The following is a 20,099-nucleotide window of genomic DNA, read 5'->3' on the forward strand; positions in this document are numbered from 1 at the left end:
CGCCGCTCTCCTGGGCGCCCTGAGGCCTTGCTGTGTGTGAGACATGACCGTTACTTTTAAAATTTTAAGGTTGATTCAACCTTGAAAAAAATTACAACAAAGGACTGAAACAGGAGAAATCACAGCACTGGGAGCCCTTCCCCACCCCGTGGCTATCAGCCACATGGCTCCTTCACAAATTGGCTGCTCCTCCTTTTAGACTTTTGGTGTTGCATCAGGTAATCCTAGCCCCACCCAAAGTCTGTCAGGTAACTCTTTGTGGCCGTCCATTGGTGGAGAATGCTTTCTTGCAACCTGACTGGAGAGCAGGTGTTGCCATGCCTGCCTTCCAGTGACAAACCTGCCCTCCCCAAATGCCCCAACCACCAAGGCCATTACAAGGGGAGGGAAAGAGGACTATGGGGGACAGATGACAATAACATCACTACACATCTTAACACACACATATATCTATCTCCTCACTGTGAGACCCAACTATGACATCACTCATCTGTAACACTGTGCAATAATGGAGCCTTGTTCCTAGCAGACCTGGCAATGTCCCAGTGGCACCTGTGTCCCATGAGGCCCCACTTGGTCAAAGCAGAGCCTTGGCTTAACAACTGAACCTTGTTTCCTTGAGATTCCATTTGTGAAAAACACGTTCACTCTCCTGTGAAAATGTACAAAGTTTAATAAGGGACAATGGGAGACCAGGACCATGGAGCAAAGGTTATTACGGCCGGGTGCCTCTTGGCACTCAGCCAGGAGCACCCTGTTACCTTCGGGGATCCCCTGAAATACCTTTCCCCTTACATCAGCCTGGTGCATATTCATAGACCCTCATGCATATCCATAAACTACTTTACATATTCCAGGAATGATTTTACATGGCCCCTCCCTGGGTCTGCCTTTTCAGAGCATGTGTGTTTCTTCGCTGTGGTTTTGGCTCCTTCTCTTTATCACCTCCAGGTTTTGGGCCTTGGTGCACTCTGCCTTCAGACGGGGAGTGCTGATAGTTGGCAGATCTGTACAGGTGTCCTCATCCTGTGGGCATTGGATGTTATCCCACCCAAGCAGGCAGTTTAACACAAGCACACTTCTATCAGCTATTTCACTACTATGTCTAAGCTCAATTAACAACAGAAATAAAAACTATATCTTTAGAACAAAGTTATTTTAACACCACACATATAAAATCCATTTTAATATTTACAAAAAGCCAATATCATGATATTTATCTATAACAGGGTGAAGGAGTCCTGGCCCAGGCTCTGGCCCTGGGGGACACGGGGACGCTGCCGGGGGGTCCCTGTCCCCCTGTGCCACCCCCAGGGCCCCGGCCCCTGTCCCCGTGTCAGGCTCTGGGGTCGATCTCGTGGAGCATCCTCTGGGGGAGGCTGCAGGGCCGGGGCCAGGGGGACCCGGGGGGACAGGGGACCCTACTGTGCACAAGCAGGGTTGGACTGCCCTGGGGGGAGCTGTGAGGGGGCCGGGGCAGAGTGACCTCCCCAGGGACCTCACACAGCCCCCATGATGTCACACAGCCCCTGTGATGTCACACAGCCCCCCCCGTGATGTAACACAGCCCCTGTGATGTCACACAGCTCCTATGATGTCACAATGCTGCATGTGATGTAACACAGCCCCTGTGATGTCACACAACCCCTGTGATGTCACACAACCCCTGTGATGTAACACTGCCCCCGTGATGTCACACAGACATATGTGATGTCACACAGCCCCTATGATGTCACACTGCCCCTGTGATGTCACAATGCTGCCTATGATGTAACACAGCCCCTGTGATGTCACTCAGCCATCTCTGTGATGTCACACAGCCCCTGTGATGTCACACAGGACAGTAAACCCCATGGACTAACTTGCACTGCTTGATAATAAGGCCAGATAAGAGGCTTTATTAACACAGCCTCTGTGATGTCACACAACCACTCTCTTATGTCACACAACCTCCATATGATGTCATTCAGCTGCTATGTGATGTCACACAGCAGATTTGTGATGTCACAGTCATCCTGTGAGGTCACAGCCTTCTCTGTGGCATCACACAGCTGCTCTGTGAATCTGTGTCACAACCCACATTGTGATGTCCCAGAGCCACCTTCTGTGATGTCACAGCTCGCTCTGTGCTGTCACAACCCCCTCAGTGCTGTCACACAGCCCACTCTGTGCTGTCACACAGCCCCTTGCTGCCATCCCAGCTGCTCTGTGGCTCTGGGACACAGCCCCAGAGGTGCTGCTGTGACACAGCCCCCGCGGGGACATCCCACAGCCCCGGCCAGTGCTGAGCCCCTGTGAGCTCTGTCTGTGCCCTGCTCGTGGGAGAGGGCACAGTGGGAGATCAGTCTTTTGGGTTCTACTTGGTTCTCTTTGGAGAATTCTTACTTGAAATGTTGTGTCTTATCTGAAAGAGAAATAACAGTAGGAAAATCCCTAAAACCCAGCAAAATCCTGGAGAAACCTTTCTTCTCCATTCAGGAATTCATTATTGAATGTTTCTTACATTATGGATTGCACTGAAATGCTTGCAGTACATAAAAGCTCTTGCACTGACTGTGCTTCTGGGTTGGGATGTTTCTTAATCAGAACAAGGGTTTGTTTCAATTTTTGCAATTGTATGTCTTGGAAGCCCTCTTTGCACTGGGAAATTGACAGCTGCATGTTCTTCTGGTTCTGCTCCCTCTAGTGCATGGACAGCACGTCTCATTAGTCCTCCGATTTGTGAGAATGACAATGCAGAGGTGAGGATCCACAGCCCTTGCTGGGAGGCTCCAACTTGCCCATCCCTCCAAGTCCTTTCTTGATGGTGTCCATAGAGCGAGACGCCCTTTCCAGGATGACACTGGCAGATCAGTGTGTTTCCTCTAGTTCTACAGCATTGAGTGACAGACTGCACGTAGTTTGCCTGGTGCCAATAGTGCAGCAAATTGGAATTCTGTGCTCCAAATTCCTATTGTGGTTTCTATTTTTTAAGCAGCTGTCTATCTAACACAAAGCGTTTAGACGAATCATTTGGCCTTTTGGGGAAGAAAGAGGGAAAGAAAGGACTCCAGGCCAAATCAACTTAGGGAACTGATACATGAGAGCAGGTTTTTCAGGAATATTCAGGCAGCTCCTAATCTGTCTCCATTTTTACCCCATTGCTGGGAGCAGAGCCAGCAACATCCACTTGGTTCCAGAGAAGCAGAAAATGAAGCTGAAGTACCAGCGAATGACAGTGAAGAGGAACCAGAAGATATTGAAATGTATGTGACAGATAAAGTGTGTCTTCAAAGTCTATTTTCTGATACATGGTAGAAACAGGTTTCTGCCAAGCTTTATGGTTTTTCTTCCCTGTTCATGAACTCCTAATTAAATGTATCTTTCAGTAACACTTTAGTAACACTGAAGAGGCTGAAGTACATAAAACTAATTGAAAGGGGGCGGGAATGTTTCTAAATTAGAATAAGGGGTGTTTTACTTTTTGGCATTTCTCTATCAGTAACCTGTCATGAATGGTGAAATTAATGTTCTAATGTTCTAATGCTGCATGTTCTTTCTGCACCTGTTCTCTATAGCACAAGGCCCTCTAGTAGTCTCCTCTGCGTGATTTGCATGAGATGCTACTCACAGGTAAGGATCCACATGTTTTTGTCCTGTCACATTAGTGGGAGGGGAAAGAACAAAAAGGGGAGCTGCACAACTGAGCTGTTTGAGGTGGGTGCCACGGGCAGCTGGCTGGAAGCACAGCCCCTTCTGGGAAGCTCCAACTTGCACATCCTTCCAAGTGCCTCCTTGGTGGTGTCCTTAGAGGGAGAAGCCCTTTCCAGCAATGGCACTGGCAGATCTGTGTGTTCCTTGTAGTTCTAGCATTGACTGATAGAATTCTTTACTCACAAATTTCTGTTGTGGCTTCCTTCCTTCAGCAGCTGTTCATCTAAGATGAAGTGTTAAGGTTATCATAGCAGAATTTGCCAGTTTTGGGGAGAACAAGGGAAAGGAAGAGCTCCAGGTCAAATCTGAATAGGGAACAGGAACAGGGGACCAGGGAGGAGGCTGTTCAGGGGGTTCCTAAGCTGCCTCTCTTTCTACCCTGTTACAGCAATGAGAGCAGAATCAGCAGCACCCACTTCTTTGTTTTTCAGGGCAGCAGCTCTTTGTGCTACTGCTTTGAATGTTCCCAACCAAACATAGAGGGTGATACCCTACCCTTGCTCACCTCCCCTGCTGTAACTGCTTTCTGAGCTGAGGCTTGTGTGAAGCACCAGTGGGCTCACCAAATCTAATTGTATCTTCTTTTCTCTCCCTTCCCATGTGTTCCCTTCCCATCAATGGAAGCTTCTTGAAGGTGAGTTGATGTTTTACAATTGGTAATGGACTTTTACCTAAAAGGTAATAGTTATTTTTGTTGTTCTTTTCCAAGAAAGTCGAGCAGCAGGGATTGAAACTGCTTTTTAGCAAAAGGCAAAGCACTGGGCTAAAGCCTCTGGCCAGTGTCTCAGAGAACAGATGCAATGTGCGTGTGATGGCCTCTGTCAGTCACAGTGGGAAATCCCTGCAAGAAAAGTGGTAGCTGAATACTTATGCAGAAGGAACTTTTTAAGTGGTAACACTTTCTGCACTTTTAGCTGATTGGTGGTTGATTAGTGTGACATGGACACTGGAGTTGCAGAGGTCACCATTGCCTGCGGTTTCTGAGAGTTAAAGAGCAAACAGCATTTCTTGACCCTTTGGCTGTTACAGACCAGGCCATTAGAAATGGTTCTCCCTGTAACTTGGTCAATATGTTGTCCACAAAAATTGGACTTGTTGCTGGGGTGCAACAGGTAAATAATGATACACTTGAGGGAGACATTGGTTGTTTGTTTCAGTGTTTCACCAGTCTGGGTGCTCAGTGATATTTCACAGATCTGACACACCCACTATCAAAATAACTTCTCTTATTCATAAATTTAAACAAACAAGAAATTAGCTGTAACTGGTTGCAAGTGACAAGGTTATCTTCTGAGCTAGTATTCTGTCTCCTTTTGGTTAGTGATTGTCTCACTTCTCACTGTAATTAGTCCACTCAGTGCATTGCTCAGTCTCCCTCTTCTTTTGGGCTGGGGGGTTAATCTTGAGTTGCTGCTCCATGAGTCGGGGCTCACCATCTCCCCCTGCAGGAATTACTTTTTACCAGTCAGAGCTGATTTCAGGAGAGTTGGGTTTCTTCGTTTCTTCCTTATCTTGGGAGTTGTGCCAGATGTCCATGTGGCCCCTCAATTCTGCAGTTTTTGTGTCCACTCTCAGTGGGCATCCTTCTCCCCAAGCTTTGTTAAGCCTTCCCTGGCTCTGAGCTCCTTGAAGCATGTCAAGCCCTGAACCTTAACAAGGCAATTCTACCAACAAGGAATTTGCCCATGGGCAGCACTTAGATCTTGTTTGTGAGTTGTTGTCTATTTAAGGAATAAATCTCCCTTCCAGCTGATTTGGCTTGCAAGTGTACAATGATCTGACCTAGAAACACACAGAGCATCCCTCCTTAAGAAATCTTTTACATGTTCTGCATTTTGCATCACATATGACTTATGAAAATTAAATTACAGTTTATCGACAGCAAAAGAGAAGGGCCACCCTGAAGAGACATGGACAGGTGGATGGCTCTGGTAATGGAACAGGAGCTAATGATGCACCTGGTGCTGACTCAGCCCCTGCAGAACAGGGAGCAGCAGAGGAGGGAACTTCACTTTCAGAGTATGTATGCCTCATGCCCCTACCAAACGTGAATTGTTTTACCTTTTTTTTTGTTTTCTGCATCGGACTAACTTATACTGCTGTGCCTGGTTTATTTTTGAAGCCTTCCCATACTCTATGTATTTCCCTCCCTCTCCCATTTTGCATGATGATCAAATGATACCATTTGCATTTTGGGAGAAAAAGGCAGCCCAGGGCAGATGTACAACCTTGCACAGAACCTGAGAGATGAGTGTGGGGGTATGGAGATGGGAATTACTTGCATCAAATCCGAGAGCTGGGTGACTGACTACACCTTTCTTCTAGTGAAACCAGGACACCCTTTCCCTCAGGACAGGGAGACCCCAAATCCTCATTAAATGCAGCACACAGAGACTTAAAGAGAGCTGGCTTCTTCAGAGGAAATGTGTCATGGCTAGTCAGTGCAGTTGCATGATTATGTGAGATGTTATGTATCAATAACTATTGAAGTGTGCTGATCTTAACAGCTGCGTGTTCTTTCTCGTTCTGTTCCCTCAAGTGCACAGCAAGGAGTTGTCATTAGGTGTCCCATTTGCATGGATTCTTACTCAGAGGTAAGGATCCACCTGTGATGGTCCTTTCTGCTTTGTGGGAGGAGAAAGCCAGAAGGGGAGCTGCACAAGTCAGTTGGATGATGTGGGGTGCTGTGGGCAGCTGGCTGGAAGCACAGCCCTTGCTGTGAAGCTCCACAAGTCACTTCTTGGTGAAGTGAAACCAGCAGATCTGATAGTCCCTTGTAATTTTTATTCCAGGTGCTTTAAGTCTCATTTGCCTGGTGCCAATAGAGCAGCACACTCAAATTCTTTCCTCTCAATACCTGTGATTTTCTTTCCTTCAGATTTTACAACGTGGACGACTGATTGTGGCAACCATGTGTGGCCATGTCTTCTGCAGCGAGTGCCTCCCTGTTGCCCTGGAGACTATCGGCGCGTGCCCAACCTGCAGGGTGGAACTTACTCCAGATCTATACCACCCCATTTATATATGAGTACTTCTGCTTCTCAGGACAGACTCAGATAGATTTGGACTATAGGCAGTGTAGAGAGTTGTTTCTTTATGTATATAGTTCTTCCTGTATATAGTTTCATTTTTGCTCAATTCAATTATAAATAAAGTTTTGAATAGTTGAAATATTGTCTGTCTGCTCTTCTGTGTTGGACTGTGCTGATAGGCAGAGATGTTGTGTAACAGGTGGAAGTAAGGCTCTTGGTAGAGCAGTCAGAAGCTTGTTCTTTTCCTCTCCCTGTAGTCATTGATTTGGGGGCAATGTGCTAGAGCCACAAGCTTTGTAGTTCTTGTGGCCAGCGTGTGTTGTACGGGGAAAAAGAAGCAGGGCCTGCTCGGGGTGAGAGGGATCCGATTTCTCAGGGCAGACTCTGGTGCACGCTTTGGTGAAAATGTGCTGATTTCATAGCTCAGAAGATAGAAAGAGTAGCAGGTTGTGCACACATCCAAAGAAAGCAAGGTTCTTTGAGAATAACTGGTACATTAACAAACTGCTGCTTTGAGTGTTGTAAGGTTTCATTAGAATTAGAATCTGGAGGCTTTTGAAGGAATGTGGTTTTGAATGCATATAGTTGGTAGCTGACTTTGAGCTGTTGGCAGTACAAGTGTGTTGTAGCTCCAGTTCCTTCAATTACAGCCAGACAGTCCTAAGTTCCACTGAAGAGAAATGCAATTGTCCAGAGATAAATTCACTGGACATAAGAGAGGAAAGAAAATGATTCTGTTATCCAAAAGTAATAAAGAGACAAAGGCAGATCTCAGCTAGAAATGCAACTGTAAATTCATTGTACCATGAAACAGAAAACTCAGATGAACAAATTGAACTGAGGTCCTCTGTGTGTTTAAAGTTGGTCATCTATGTGGACATGTATCCTTTATTTTGGTTTTTAATTTTTGTCTTTAGTGTGTTATTTATCTGCTTCCTCAGTCATATCTCAAGATGTCTTAATATCACCATATTTAGGCAGAGGTAGTAATAAACAAGGTTCATTGTACCCCCTATTTTTATGTGGCTTGATCTTAATAAAAAAATGAAAACATTTGTATTGTCCTGATAAAGTGATCTTTTGATTTTTGTTTTTAAGAAAAACTACTTGAGTTGTCAAAATTACTCAAAGATATTTCTTCAACAGATACAAATAAAATCATGTACTTACAGGATGGCCATAAAGTTTAGAGCGGTGCTTTCTGTTTCCCATTTTTGCTAGACTTTTAGCTACTTGGTGGATGCAACGACAGTAAGCAGAAATGTCTTTCTAAATTGTCTAAATTGTCTTTCTAAACTAAATTGTCTAAATTGTCTTTCTAAAAGCTGTATTCCTAGGTGACATGCAAGGCCAGGTATTCTCAGTCAAGAGAGCAATTGTTGGTAAAGTAAGTTTGATCTTAAGTAACCTGCAATGAAATGGCACTGCGCTGATTTTACAATAGGTTTAAACAGATGTTAGTATGGCTCAACAGCATAAGCTGAGGCAATTTTCTTTGAATATTTTGGTATATGGTTAATAATTAACCCTTTTCTTGTCTAAACAAATATATATAATTTTTAGAAAGTATTGATCTTGGAATGCACTGAATAGCAAAAGGTAACTGAAGAGTTGAAGCACTGGTTTCAGTCTTGGTGTGCAGTTGTCAGCTGAAGGAAAAGCACATTTTCAGCTCATTTCATCATTGATCTGTAGGCATAGGAGAAGTGGGGTTTTTGAGCTTTGAAAAGCCAGACCAGAAAGAAAGCATATTTACATGGTTCATTTCTCATAATCAGTGCTTTGGGAGTCATACAAGGTGCTTAATTATTCATATATTAAATGTATGTTTGGAATTGCTTTAGCATCTTAGCATTTTTATGTAAAGTGTTAAATCTCCTTTGGGATTTTTCAAAAAATGGAAAAGTCATCCCTCCCATACTTCAACACTCACCATGCTGTCAATTACCCAAAAGGATGGATTGTAATAACAGAGAAACTTTTGTAAGAAATGAGCCGCCTGACGTAGAGCATGAGCGGAACAAATCCTTGTGCTCTCCACAGCACTGGGTCAATTCCCACCATTCTCCCCACAGCACAGAGCACCCAGCAGGACCAGGGCCTGAGATGGGTTCCCTGCTGCTCTCAGGAGCCCCAGCCCACCCTTCTGAATGCAGGTGCCGTGGCAGAGTGGCTGGAAGGAAAACTGAGCAGTAATTCTGCTGCTTCTGCTGTGTCACCTTCCACAGCAGAGCAGGGCCTCAGGAGGAAGGTGCTGTCCCCGGGAGCAGAGCAAAACTCCTCAGCCCTGTTGGGAAATTCTGATAGAGGAGTAGTTGAAGACCTGAAAATGTCAAGACTTCAGAGACTTGAAATAAGGATCAGACTGCTTAGATCTTTTCATCAGTTTGCAAAAAAAACCCAACAAAACTGGATTTTGTTTTAATTGCTATTTACTAGGGTTAAAGTTAAAACACTCTGGTAGGAGTTAAAACAGCAACAGACTAATAAACCTGGAGGAGGAGGGTTAAGGAAGGGTTTAAATTTCCTTCTGATTGGGGGAGGTGTGGTTTGGTGAGGTTTCTTTAGCCACAGAAGACTCCAGTGATGCCTGGGTTGCTCAGGCTGAGGGTGGCGGGAGGTGCAGCTCTGTCCCTGCTCTACCCCCGAGGCCTCACGTGTGGAGCTGTGCCCGGCCGTGCCCAGCAGTTCCCAGCAGGATGTGCCTGTGGAGCTGTGCCCAGCAGTTCCCAGCAGGATGTGCCTGTGGAGCTGTGCCCAGCAGTGCCCAGCAGGATGTGCCTGTGGAGCTGTGCCCAGCAGTGCCCAGCAGGATGTGCCTGTGGAGCTGTGCCCAGCAGTGCCCAGCAGGATGTGCCTGTGGAGCTGTGCCCAGCAGTGCCCAGCAGGATGGGCCTGTGGAGCTGGGCCCAGCAGCAGCAGCAGCAGCAGCAGCAGGATGTGCCTGTGGAGCTGGGCCCAGCAGCAGCAGCAGCAGCAGCAGGATGGGCCTGTGGAGCAGGGCCGGAGGAGGCCGTGGGGATGTGTGCAGGCCTGGAGCAGCCGTGCTCTGCAGCCAGGCTGGGAGAGCTGGGGCTGTCCAGCCTGGGGAGGAGCAGGGGCCGGGGAGGCCTCACTGTGGCCTTGCAGTGCCCAAAGGGGGCAGAGAGCAAGGGTGAAGGGAAGGGTTTTAGATCAGAAGGGGGAGACTGGGATCAGATGTTCAGAGGAGCTGTGAAGGCAGTGAGACATTGGACCAGGCTGCCCAGAGAAGCTGTGGATGGCCTGGAATGTTCCAGGCCAGGCTGGGCAGGGCCCTGAGCACCCTGATCTGGTGGGTGGCAGCAGCAGCAGGGGATGGTTGAGGTGCCTCCATTGCCCTCTGGAACTCCATGGGTGGGCAGAGCAGACACCCGTTAGCTGGGCATGGAATCTTGCCCCTGGTTGCCAGGGGCACTCCTGCTCCCAAGGTTCTGTTGGCATGGACTCTGTTGACGGGTTGAACCCGAGCCAGTTGACGGGTTCTCTGCTGCACAGCAGATGTGGAGCATCCGTCTTCTCCATCCCGGCTGGGAATAGAGAGCGATTTGCTGACATTTGCGAGCCAAACTCTGCACTGACTGTACAGGTGAGGGCAGACGATTCTTGGAAAGGCTTCTGATGCTCGGGGGCTGGGCTGGGCTGCAGGATGGGTGGATGGGCTGCAGGTGGGCTCAAGTACCAGAGTCACGGATTCCCCTCTGGATTTGGACAGGAATTGGGGACTCCGGAATGGGAGTCTTGGGGCATGGGGGTGTTCAAGAAAACTGGCATTCCAAATAGATAATCTCCCCTCTACTTTTCTGATAGGTTTGGAAGAGTAGTTTTCTGTCACACCGAAAAATCTGCAGTGGGCTGCCTGAAGGAACCAAAGGGATTGATCACATCCCTGACGTTCCTTTTTTGGTGTTTGCCCCACTTATTTTGCTGGTGGTTTTTGATCAGAAACCACCATGAGCTCAGTAAGTACTTTGCTACTCAATGGAAACCTGATTCTTAAAACATTTTCCGGGGTACTTCTAGAAAGCATTTCAAGAGTTTGTAGCAAATGCAGAGGAACCTTTGAAAACTTCATGTAACTTGACATTCTGGAATAGTGAAAGTTTTGAATCTCTGTGGGTGTTAGCAGTAGTGCAGAAATGCTTACGGTGGGGGCGGGAAGGTGCTGGAATTGGGAACTGGTCTTTTCATTCCCAAGCCATTGGGACAGGCTCACTCTTGGGGAGGAGGTTTGTGGGAGATCAGGGGTGATGTCTTTTCCCTGATGTGAAGTGCTCCGGTGGGAATGGCCCATAGCACCATTTGGTGTGTATTCCAGCCTTTTCAGGAGAGTTTTCTGTATCCTTGTGTGCTGTCATTGGTGTTGCAAAAACCGAGGTCTGTGTTGAGATTGGTGCCACAGAAAATGCTCAGGCTTTGTTCCCTGTCAGCGTCAGCGAAAGCGCCCTGGAGGAGCAGTTCGTTCTAGACCAGCTCGGAAACGGAGCAGGCTGCTGCCCTCCAGCGCAGGTGGAACTTCGCAGACGGAGCCAAGAGACCTTGAGGAAAGTGGTGCACCTGCCTTTGAGCCTGGTGAGAACAGAAACTGCTTCTGGAGGGTTGAAGACCATCTGGCCATGTGCTTTTGCCAGGTTCTAGGCCCTTTACTGGGGAGGAAGGGAACCTTGGGATTGAGGAAGCACCTGGAATGGCATCCCTAAACAGCAAGCCTTCTGACAACTGTCTGGGTGCTACTGAGCTCGATACACTGGCTGCTAGTGGCAGAGGAGCTGTGTAGCAAAAGTCCTCAAGTGCTGCTCAAAGCCCTGACTGTGTGTTCTGATGAGCTGGCAGTCACTGCAGCTGCCACAGTGGAGGGTGGCAAGCTGAGTTTGGGATCTCCCAAGCTGGATGAAGATGAAGAAAACCTGTCATTAGCTGTGGCCCATCCTTCAGGGGAACATGTACAGCATGATACTTCAAAATGAGGATCCCCTCTATGATTAAACCTTTGGTGGGGCTTTTTTTTCCCTGTGTGCTAAACATTCCTATATATGAACTGAATAATCTGTTGATGTGAACCTCCTGTATGCTGTTGTCATCCAACAGAAGTTGTGTGGAGCTCAGCTGCTCTTCCTGTTGTTTTGTCCCTTCAGAGGGACAGGGCTGGCAATGCACCCTGTGGACTGTTGAGGGCAAAGCTTGAGTGAAATGTGGTACACGTTCCTGAAAAAAGAGACCGAGGGCACAATGAATCCAACCACAGCCTGTTCTACAGTGGCAGCCCACCTAATTCCTTAGTAATCTCTGACCTTGGTTCTAATGTTCTCCCTTTTCAGCTGGTGGAGAATTCATAGATATCACAGCTGAATCTGCAGAGCCTGAGGTCATCGCTATCAGTGAAAATGAGTCTCCTGTGGTAAGTAGTGAAGGGCACACTCCTCTCCATCTTGCATTCAAATTAGTTTTCTTGTCTGTCTTCTGGAATCTTACTGAGTACTCTGGCCTCAAGGGTTGAAAGAAGGCTCTGATTTATCACTTTAGACACAGTTCCCAGTCAGCCCCAAACACACTCATGAACACATCAGCATGCCTGAGAAGTGCTTGCAGAGAGTGGGTGAACAACCTAAAAGAGGTTGTTGCTTCCCTGATTTTAAGGAGAGCACAGGAAGTCTTTGACTTCCCAAGTAAGAAGTTTTTAGCTGCAACATCAGCTTAAGGAATCTCTGTCATTGAGCTGTAAAATGCAACTACAGCTGACTGGGGTATGCACTAATTCTGTTTCTTATTCCAAGAAGTCTTTAAAATGGTCACATTTGGAATTTTTTCATTTTCCCCCTGCTATCTTAAAAGAATATGCTTGGATCCAGTCCACAGTGCAGTGTATCTGCTCAAATTTGGGATGCCACTGCTGCTGTGCAATACAGAAACGTGCAGCAAGCAGCACGGGAGTTTTATCCTGACAGGGCTGTTCCTGAACCTTTGCAAAGAAAAGGCCTCAAGTTTTACAACACGATTTTCATGACCCAGCTCCACGTGCACCAAACACAAGAGCAGGTTTGGGTATGGGGTTTTTTCTCCTCACTAGTTGTTCACATGCTAAGTAGTGTTCAGGCTGTCACAGGTGAAACTGCCAGTTTGGGGGAGAAAGAGAGGAAGAAATGGCTCCAGCCCAAATCCAATTATGGAACTGAAAAAGGGAAGCAGGGAGTAGAGTGTTCAGGTGGTTCCTAAGTGCCTCCATTTCTACCCCATTTCAGGACAGGGAGCAGAGCCAGCAGCAGCCTCATCTTTCCAGAGCATCGGAGAATTCTGTTGAGCCACGGGCAAGGAATGATGAAGAGGAACCAATAGAAGATGATGGGTATGTGAGAAAGTGTCTATCAAAACAGTAATTTCAGATAAGTGGTTGAAAGAGGTTTTTGCCAAGCTTTTGGGCTCTGCCTAGCTCTGTGCAAGTACTTCAGACCTGGAATACAGTGGCCTGCCTGAAGAGAATTAAAATAAGCCCAGCAAAATCCAGCAGAAGCCTTTCTTCTCTGTTTGTGAAGCTTTAACTTCTTAGAAGCTGCCCATCTAACATTGAATGTAAGAGAATGGCTGGCCACACTGAAATGCTTGCTGTCCATAAAAATTCTTGGAATGATTGTGTTTCTGAGCTGGGATGTTGCTGAATCAGAATAGGGGATGTATAAAGTGCCAATGTTTTCTTTGTTGGTAATCTTTGGTACCCAGTGCAATAAATGGCTGCATGTTCTCCTGGTTCTCCTCTCTCTAGTGATTGGCTGCAATTTAATTCTGAACATCCAGTTTGGTCAGATGAGGATGCAGAGGTGAGGATCCACATTTTCTTGTCCTTTCTGGTCTATGGGAGGGAAAGGGACAAAAGGGGAGCTGCACAACTCAGTTGTTTGAGGTGGGTGCCATGGGCAGCAGGCTGGAAGCACAGCCTTTGCTAGGAAGCTCCCACTTGAACATCCCTCCAAGTGCCTCCTTGGTGGTGTCCATAGAGGGAGAAGCCCTTTCCAGGATGGCCACTGGCAGATCTGTGTTCCTTGTAGTTCTAGCATTAAGTAGCAGATTGCACATACTCCAAATCCAGTTTGTTTGGTGCCAATGGAGAATTCCAGCAAACTGGAATTCTTTACTCCCAGTGTCTGTTATGATTTCTATTCTCAGCAGCCATTCATCCAACATGAAGTGTTCAGGGCTTTTACTGCAGAAATTTCCCTTCTTGGGGCTAACAAGGGAAAGAAAAGCTTCTAGCCCAAATTCAACCAGGGAACTGACACAGGGAAGGAGGATAGAGTTGTTTTGAGCGGTTCCTACTCTGGCTTCATTTTTACCCCACTGCAGGCCAGGGAGCAGAACCAGCAGCACTCACTTCGTTCCAGGTCAGCAGAGAATTCAGCTGGTCCAGTGGCAACTCGTGACGAAGAGGAACCAAGAGATAATGACGGGTATGTGAGAGTAAAATGTCTCTCTAAATTCTAACTTCTGATCCATGGTAGGAACACATTTTTCCAAGCTTCTGGGTTCTGCAGAAGTTTGTGCAGAAGCTTCAGACCTGGAATATAGTGGCCTGTCTGGCAGAGAAGTAAGTAAAAGAGTCCAAAAATACACATGGCAAAATCCAGCTGAAACCTTTGTTTTCTTTTCATGAAGTCATGGTTGAATATTTGTTACAGTATGGCACAATATATGCTGAAATACTTGCAGCACATAGCAGCTTGGGGAACACTTGTGGAGCTGGGCTGGGATGTTGCTAAATCTGAATAGGTGTTACATGTTGCTAACTCTCTGTCTGCAGTGAAATTCTTGGTTCTGTGCTCAAATGGCTGCATGCTCTTTCTGGTTCCCTCTAGTGCACGGCCAGCAGGTCCTGCTAGTCCTCCGATGAAGGAGGGTGACAACTCTCAGGTGCAGGACAGGGAGCAGAGCCAGCAGTACCCACTTGGCTCCAGAGAGGCAGAGAGTTCAGCTGAGCTACGGGCTAGTGACAACGACGAGGAACCAAGAGATAACAATGAGTATGTGACTGATGGAGAGTCTCTCCAAAGTGTAATTTCTGATATATGGTAGACACAGGATTTTTGCCAAACTCTTGGATTCTGCTTGACTCTTTGTAATGTCCTTTCTGGAAGGGAACTAATGGGAAAAAACCCCTAAAAACAAAGCAAAATCCTGGAGAAACCTTACTTCTCCATTCAGGAAGTCATTATTGAATGTTTCTTACATTATGGATTGCACTGAAATGCTTGCAGTACATAGAAGCTCTTGCACTGACTGTGTTTCTGGGCTGGGATGTTGCTAAATCGGAATAAGGGGTTATTTCTGTTTTTGCAATTGTATGTCTTGGAAGCCCTCTTTGCACTGTGAAATTGACATCTGCATGTTCTTCTAGTTCTATTAACTCTGATGAATGGCCAGACCGTTTTGAGAGTCCTCCAACATGGCAGGATGACATTACAGATGTAAGCATCATGTTCTTATCACCTGTTCTTGTCCTTTCTGCTTTGTGGGAGGGGAGGAGACAGAGGGGGAGCTGCACAACTCAGTTGTCCTAGGTAGGATGCCACGGGCAGCTGACTGGAAGCACAGCCCTTGTTGGGAAGCTCCAACTTGCCCATCCCTCCAAGTCCTTTCTTGGTGGTGTGCATAGAGGGAGAAGCCTTTGTCAGGATGGCACTGGCAGATCTGTGTGTTCCTTGTAGTTCTAGTCATTGACTGACAGACTGCACATACCCCAAATCCAGTTTGCTGGTGCCAATAGAGCAGCAAACCTTTCTTCCCCAAATTCCTGTGCTTGTGGTTTCTGTTTCTCAGCACCTGTTCTTCCAACATGAAGTGTTTAGGGCTAGCAAGGGAAAGAAAAGGTTCCAGCCCAAATCCAGTCAGGGAACTGAAACAGGGAGGCAGGATGGAGTGGCTTCAAGCGATTTCCTACTCCGTCTCCATTTTTACCCCACTGCAGGACTGGGAAGGGAGCCAGCAGTACTCACTTCGTTCCAGGTCAGCAGAGAATTCGCTCGAATTACTGATGAGCAACCTTCAACAGGAACCACGAGATATGGAATTGTATGTGACAGATAAAGGGTCTCTCCAAAGTGTAATTTGTGATGCACGGTAGACTGAGGTTTTTGCCAGTCTTTTGGGTTCTACTTGATTCTTTTTGGAGAATTCTGACTTGAAACATAGTGGCCTGTCTGGAAAAGAAGTAAAAAACAAAACACAAACAAACAAACAAACAAACAACAACAACAGCAACAACAAAAACACCAAAAAAAGCCCTAGAAAAAAGAAAACCCAACCTAAAACCCAGTAAAATCCAGGAGAAACATTTCCTCTCTGTCAGGAAATCATTATTAAATGTTTCTTAAATTATGAATTGTGATATGCTGAAATGCTTGCAGTACATAATAGCTGTTGCACTTGATTGTGTTTCTGGGCTGGGATGTTGCTAAACCAGAACAAGGGGTTCTTTAAATTTCTTCAATTATATATTTTGTTGGTAACCCTCTGTACACTGTGAAATTGACAGCTGCATGTTTTTCTGCTTCTGTTCCCTCTAGTGAACCACTAAGAAGTTTTGTTAGTCCTCCAAACTGGGAGGATGACAATGCAGAGGTGAGGATCCGCATATTGTTGTAATTTCTGGTCTGTGGGAGGGGAAGGGACAAAAGGGGAGCTGCACAACTCAGTTGTTTGAGGTGGGTGCCACGGGCAGCAGGCTGGAAGCACAGCCTTTGCTAGGAAGCTCCCACTTGAACATCCCTCCAAGTGCCTCCTTGGTGGTGTCCATAGAGGGAGAAGCCCTTTCCAGGATGGCACTGGCAGATCTGTGTTCCTAGTAGTTCTAGCATTAAGTAGCAGATTGCACATACTCCAAGTCCAGTTTGCCTGGTGCCAATGGAGCAGCAAACTGGAATTCTTTACACCCAATGCCTGTTGTGGCTTCCTTCCTTCAGCAGCTGTTCATCTAAGATGAAGTGTTAAGGTTATCATAGCAGAATTTGCCAGTTTTGGGGAGAACAAGGGAAAGGAAGAGCTCCAGGTCAAATCTGAATAGGGAACAGGAACAGGGGACCAGGGAGGAGGCTGTTCAGGGGGTTCCTAAGCTGCCTCTCTTTCTACCCTGTTGCAGCAATGAGAGCAGAATCAGCAGCACCCACTTCTTTGTTTTTCAGGGCAGCAGCTCTTTGTGCTACTGCTTTGAATGTTCCCAACCAAACATAGAGGGTGATACCCTACCCTTGCTCACCTCCCCTGCTGTAACTGCTTTCTGAGCTGAGGCTTGTGTGAAGCACCAGTGGGCTCACCAAATCTAATTGTATCTTCTTTTCTCTCCCTTCCCATGTGTTCCCTTCCCATCAATGGAAGCTTCTTGAAGGTGAGTTGATGTTTTACAATTGGTAATGGACTTTTACCTAAAAGGTAATAGTTATTTTTGTTGTTCTTTTCCAAGAAAGTCGAGCAGCAGGGATTGAAACTGCTTTTTAGCAAAAGGCAAAGCACTGGGCTAAAGCCTCTGGCCAGTGTCTCAGAGAACAGATGCAATGTGCGTGTGATGGCCTCTGTCAGTCACAGTGGGAAATCCCTGCAAGAAAAGTGGTAGCTGAATACTTATGCAGAAGGAACTTTTTAAGTGGTAACACTTTCTGCACTTTTAGCTGATTGGTGGTTGATTAGTGTGACATGGACACTGGAGTTGCAGAGGTCACCATTGCCTGCGGTTTCTGAGAGTTAAAGAGCAAACAGCATTTCTTGACCCTTTGGCTGTTACAGACCAGGCCATTAGAAATGGTTCTCCCTGTAACTTGGTCAATATGTTGTCCACAAAAATTGGACTTGTTGCTGGGGTGCAACAGGTAAATAATGATACACTTGAGGGAGACATTGGTTGTTTGTTTCAGTGTTTCACCAGTCTGGGTGCTCAGTGATATTTCACAGATCTGACACACCCACTATCAAAATAACTTCTCTTATTCATAAATTTAAACAAACAAGAAATTAGCTGTAACTGGTTGCAAGTGACAAGGTTATCTTCTGAGCTAGTATTCTGTCTCCTTTTGGTTAGTGATTGTCTCACTTCTCACTGTAATTAGTCCACTCAGTGCATTGCTCAGTCTCCCTCTTCTTTTGGGCTGGGGGGTTAATCTTGAGTTGCTGCTCCATGAGTCGGGGCTCACCATCTCCCCCTGCAGGAATTACTTTTTACCAGTCAGAGCTGATTTCAGGAGAGTTGGGTTTCTTCGTTTCTTCCTTATCTTGGGAGTTGTGCCAGATGTCCATGTGGCCCCTCAATTCTGCAGTTTTTGTGTCCACTCTCAGTGGGCATCCTTCTCCCCAAGCTTTGTTAAGCCTTCCCTGGCTCTGAGCTCCTTGAAGCATGTCAAGCCCTGAACCTTAACAAGGCAATTCTACCAACAAGGAATTTGCCCATGGGCAGCACTTAGATCTTGTTTGTGAGTTGTTGTCTATTTAAGGAATAAATCTCCCTTCCAGCTGATTTGGCTTGCAAGTGTACAATGATCTGACCTAGAAACACACAGAGCATCCCTCCTTAAGAAATCTTTTACATGTTCTGCATTTTGCATCACATTTAATTCAATTCTCAAATTATCTTAATTAAGGAGGAAGATGGTGATAATTTCTAAGGGCATACTGATTTAAGTAATTTTATAGTTTCAATGGACTGACCTTGAGTATCTCTTAGGTCACCTTTTTTAGCTGTGTGTAGGCTGAACAGAGCAAATATTTTGTGTTGTCTTGTAGCAGAGGGGTCACAATATCTGGACGGGTATAATCTTACTGTTTGGTAAAGAAGCTTGTTTAGGACTGTTTTTAACCCAGCTGAATAGAGTCCATTTAAATAGGAACCATTGCTGACTATTTATATAAGTCATTTCAAGGGTAGCTCCAGGGAGAGAGAGAATAATAGCACTAACTTCTGAAAATTAAATTACAGTGCATGGACAGGACAGGAGAAATCTTACACTGAACAGCCAGGAACAGGTGGATGGCTCTGGTAATGGAACAGGAGCTAATGATGCACCTGTGGCTGACTCAGCCCCTGCAGAACAGGGAGCAGAGGAGGAGGACACTGAAAGTTCAGAGTATGTATGGCTCCTGCCCTACCAGACACAGAGCCTTTGTGTGCCTTTCTTTCTTTCCTGTGTAGCACTAACTTATACTGCTGTGCCTGGTTTATCTTTGAGGCCTTCCCATACTCTATGTATTTCCCTCCCTCTCCCATTTTGCATGATGATCAAATGATACCATTTGCATTTTGGGAGAAAAAGGCAGCCCAGGGCAGATGTACAACCTTGCACAGAACCTGAGAGATGAGTGTGGGGGTATGGCAAGGAATGGGAATTACTTGCATCAAATCCGAGAGCTGGGTGACTGACTACACCTTTCTCCTGGTGAAACCAGGACACCCTTTCCCTCAGGACAGGGAGACCCCAAATCCTCATTAAATGCAGCACACAGAGACTTAAAGAGAGCTGGGTTCTTCAGAGGAAATGTGTCATGGCTAGTCAGTGCAGTTGCATGATTATGTGAGATGTTATGTATCAATAACTATTGAAGTGTGCTGATCTTAACAGCTGCGTGTTCTTTCTCGTTCTATTCCCTCAAGTGCACAGCAAGGAGTTGTCATTAGGTGTCCCATTTGCATGGATTCTTACTCAGAGGTAAGGATCCACCTGTGATGGTCCTTTCTGCTTTGTGGGAGGAGAAAGCCAGAAGGGGAGCTGCACAAGTCAGTTGGATAATGTGGGGTGCTGTGGGCAGCTGGCTGGAAGCAGAGCCCTTGCTGTGAAGCTCCACAAGTCACTTGTTGATGGTGAATGTAGAGGGAGAAGACTTTGCCAAGTTAGCACTGGCACATCTCTGGGTCCCTCATTAGTCTAACTGATTCCAGATGCTCTAAATAGAGCCTCTGGTGCCAAGAGAGCAGCAAACTCAAATTCTTTCCTCTCAATACATGTTGTGATATTCTTTCCTCCAGATTATGCAACATGGACGACAGCTTGTGGCAACCCTGTGTGGCCATGTCTTCTGCAGCGAGTGCCTCCCTGTTGCCCTGGAGACTATCGGCGCGTGCCCAACCTGCAGGGAGGAACGAAATCCCGAAGAATATATTCCCATTTATTTATGAGTGCTTCTCAGGACAGACTCATATAGATCTTGGACTATAGGCAGTGTAGAGAGTTGTTTCTTTATGGATATCATTCTTCCTGTTTATGGTTTTCTTTTGGATTTATACAATTTAAATAAAGTTTCCATTGTTTTAAATTTAGTCTGTCTGCTCTTCTGTGTTGGACTGTGCTGATAGGCAGAGATGTTGTGTAACAGGTGGAAGTAAGGCTCTTG

At 46.3% G+C, this 20,099-nt stretch overlaps 1 protein-coding gene across 1 annotated transcript in view; it reads right to left on the minus strand.

Annotated features, from left to right (window-relative positions):
- Positions 1-20,099, minus strand: part of LOC129047111 (zinc finger protein 552-like) — a 251,321-nt gene that overhangs the window by 33,750 nt on the left and 197,472 nt on the right. The gene's annotated exons all lie outside the window — the stretch shown is intronic.

The sequence above is a fragment of the Molothrus ater genome, unplaced genomic scaffold (genome assembly GCF_012460135.2).
Source record: "Molothrus ater isolate BHLD 08-10-18 breed brown headed cowbird unplaced genomic scaffold, BPBGC_Mater_1.1 matUn_MA506, whole genome shotgun sequence".
Lineage (NCBI taxonomy): Eukaryota > Metazoa > Chordata > Aves > Passeriformes > Icteridae > Molothrus > Molothrus ater.